At 56.7% G+C, this 3,539-nt stretch overlaps 1 protein-coding gene across 2 annotated transcripts in view; it reads left to right on the plus strand.

Moving 5' to 3' along the window:
- Positions 1–3,539, plus strand: part of FXYD6 (FXYD domain containing ion transport regulator 6) — a 30,684-nt gene that overhangs the window by 183 nt on the left and 26,962 nt on the right. The window lies entirely within an intron of this gene.

Here is a 3,539-nt window from a genome sequence, read left to right on the forward strand (position 1 = left end):
ACCGGAAGGGGAGCGCGGCCTCTGCGGGGAGGGGAGCGGGGTGCAGGTGAAGCTGGGGCCCCGGCAGCTCGCTCGCCTCTGTCCAGGGCTTGGGGCTACGGTGTTTTGGGAGCAGAGGAAGGGGCAGCTCCCACCCCGTTTCCAGCCGGAGTTTCCCCTTTGTTACTGGGAGGCCGTGGACGCTTAAGCGGAGCGTGGGCATGTGAAGACGGGGAGGTGGCTGGATGCGAGTGTAGACCCACAGAGCAATACAAAATGGGACTGCTGGCTTGGTGCTTGGGGGGCATGGGGGCTGGGGCCGGGCGGTGGGNGGGGATGGGGGGCGCGAAGGTAAAGAAGGGCCGGGGTTCCAGAGCACGGGATTCAGGAGAACGTCTGCATCAGTTTTTTTTTTCCCCCTCTCCTTCTTGTTTATCCAGCCCTGTTTTCTTCCAGGGGGCCTCCCCGGCCCCCCATTCGCTCCTTCCCTTATGCCAGCCCCTTTCCCCAGCAGCGCCGGCCCTGGCAGAGCCTCCCCCATTGTGACTTGCTGGGCTCCCTCGGACAGTTGAAGAGCGGCTCTGGCTGTTCTGGCGCCTGCTTCTGGCTCTTACAAGTGGTGGCTGGTAGAGAACGCACTGGGGGTGGGCCCTGGGGGGCCCCTGCTGCCGAACCCCGCACCCCAGGGGGCTGTGGCTGCCCAGCCTTCTGCCTTCACTTCCTTTGTCTCCTTGGCGGTGGGCTCTCTGGCTGGACCTGGATTTGCAGGTTTGGAGATGGACCCGCATGTCCTCAGTGGAAGGACCCCCACCCTGGCGGCCCAGCGCCCTCATATGTGTGCGTGTGGATGTGTGTATCTGTTTCCGCAACTTAGCCTTTTGCACGTGACCTCCCTGGCAGTTGCCATGGAAACTCCTCTTCAATTCTCAGCCTCCCTCCTTTTCCTGCCCATTCCTCACCTCCATATCTCCTCCCCTCCCCCCAACATGGTTGCCTAGCTACTGGTTATCCCTGGCTTCTGTGGTGAGGAGACCTTGGGTAGCTGGCTCCCACCTGGAGCCGAGGTGGGGCTTACTCACTCCAGTTGCCCCCCACTATGCACCCCAAACGTGCCCCTAACACCCCAAGCGCATATACATGCATATCACACTACACACACACACACACACACACACACACACACACCAAGAGACATGTGGCACCACGCACTCCATAAACACACCACACGTACGTATATATCATACCACAACTACACCGCACACACCAAATCCACCATACATGGACCACAGTGGCATACAGCACCCTCAATGCCATGCATTCCACCCTACCATTGCATTGCGTATGCTCTCACACACACACCAACAATAACACACACACACACACAGTACTTCCTCTAGCTAGGTCTCCAGCTGGAAGAGAGGGCAGTTTCCTGCCTCAGCTAGCTCTGTGCCGGGTAACATGTGCAGGGAAGGCTCAGGAAGGCCAGAAGGAAACCTCTCCCTGGGAACTCTGGGTTGGAAGGTAGAGAGAAATGTGCTGCCAGCTTCCGGCTTCCCACAAAGAGCAGCCCCTCTCCTTGGGACTGGACTTGAGACGCTGTGCACACACCAGAATTTAAGTCCCCCGCTGCTGTTCCTCCCTGCCCTGACCCTGAGAAAGCCGAGGCTCCCGGCCCCCCTGGCAGTCTCATCTCAGCCCCCGAGTCTTCCTGGCTAACAGGATCACGCAGCTTGGGGAGCAGCTGAAGGCTCAGAGGTTCCGCGAAGGGGGGAGGACGGGGAGGGCGGGAAGGGGACACAGAGTGGAGACAGGGCCAGGAGGGGTTGGATGGAGAGGAGCCAGGTGGGAAGAGAGCACACGTCGGGGTGATCTGCTCCTATTGGGGTCCAGGCCACCCTCCCTCCTTTAGGCTCATTTTCCTGCTTCCTGTGGCTCCTCCGACCACATCTGTGCATCTGGGAGACGAAGCCAGTTTGCAGAGGGCTCCTGCATTGCCAGGGCTTTTCCGAGACCCGTGCCTTCGGTGGTGTTCTGGGTGGTGAAGACCAGAGGGAAGAATTGCCTTCCTGGCTTCTGTATGCTCTTTGGACTGAGTGAGGATCCATTTCATTCATTCATTCATTCATTCATTCATTCATTCAGTGACTTGTTTTCAGTACCTACTGTGTATGAATTACTGGGAACACTAGCATGAGGGGGAAGAGAATCCTAGATTTCTGAGAGCCAGGAGGGGCCTTGAGAGAGAGCACCCAATCAGGACATCATGAAGACGAGCAAACTTAGGCTCAGAAGTCACACACCCAGCAGCGGCGCAGGGTCTTTGACTTTCTGCCAGGATCTGTGATGCCATACTCCCATCCCACGTCTCTTGCCTTCTTTTCTCTATTGCCAGCACTGAGATAACCCTTTCTAAAGGGCAGGTGCCCAGGGTGGGTACCCTGGTGAGCAAAGAGCCTCCTCCATTATGTTTTCTTGGAGGGCGTGGCTAGGGACAGCAGAGAAGGACCAGTTCCCTAGACCCTGGAAGCTTCCAATAGCCTTAGGCGAGTCGTCTACCTGGATCTTCCGTCCGGAGCTCATGGTCCCCTGCCCCCCAGCCCTATTGGGCTTAGCTGGCTGCTCTCTGGAGGGCAGACTGTGCCAGGCAGCCCCTAGGACTGACTCACTGTCTAACAAGTCACCCATCTGCTTCTGCCCAAGTGCCTGAGCGCCCTGGAGGAAGCAAACCAGCCGTGACAGGCACAGTCCCCGGAGGCAGAGAGCCTGAAGCATAAAGGCTATGAGCCTGAGGGCACAGACCCAGGTTCTAGTCCTGGCTTTGGCCCAAGGGCAAGTGCATTCATGCCACAGATATCCTTTTGGATACAAACTGGACTTTTGGTGAAAGTCAGAAATAGTTTAGACTGATCTTGGGCAGGTGAAAGCCTCCAACGTTTTAGACCTCTGTTTCCACCTCTGTCAATAAGGAGTTTAGATTCCATGATTTCTAAGCCATTTCTTCCTCTAATTTTGGTAGATTATACAATCTTGAGAGTCCTCTTCACTCCAGGTGCCAAATTGTACTCATTAATTCGTAATTCAGGGATGCAGCTGAGCTGAGCGAGAAAGGGTCTGGTCTCTGGTTCCTTTGGAGAAAGCCTCCCCCTTCACCCAGTCCGACGGGAGTTGCCCCAGAAGCTGAAATGGAGTTTCTTCTCTTGGGTCTAGGAGCCGGCCCCCTCTGGACACTGGCCTATCTGTTCTGTTCTGCCAGCATTAAAACAGGCTGGGTAGAATGTCGAAAGAGGTGTCCCCTGGAGAGGATGAGACCCAGGGCCACCATTTGGTGGGGCTGTGAAATTCCCCAGAGGGAGAGCCTTTGGCCACCCTGTGGCCGTGGCCCCAGGAGTTGAGCAGGGATCTCTGGGCCTGATGAGAAGCAGAATATCTCTGGCTGAGACAAAAGTCTGGAACCAATTGGCAACATCCTCTCTGCTCTGGGATAAGAGGGAGGAGGGGAGACCTTGACCTGGGGAAGTATGAAGTCGGCTTGGATCCCACACAGGAGCACGTTTGGGAAT

This window comes from Crocuta crocuta, unplaced genomic scaffold (genome assembly GCF_008692635.1).
Source record: "Crocuta crocuta isolate KB4526 unplaced genomic scaffold, BGI_CrCroc_1.0 scaffold271, whole genome shotgun sequence".
Classification (NCBI taxonomy): Eukaryota; Metazoa; Chordata; class Mammalia; order Carnivora; family Hyaenidae; genus Crocuta; species Crocuta crocuta.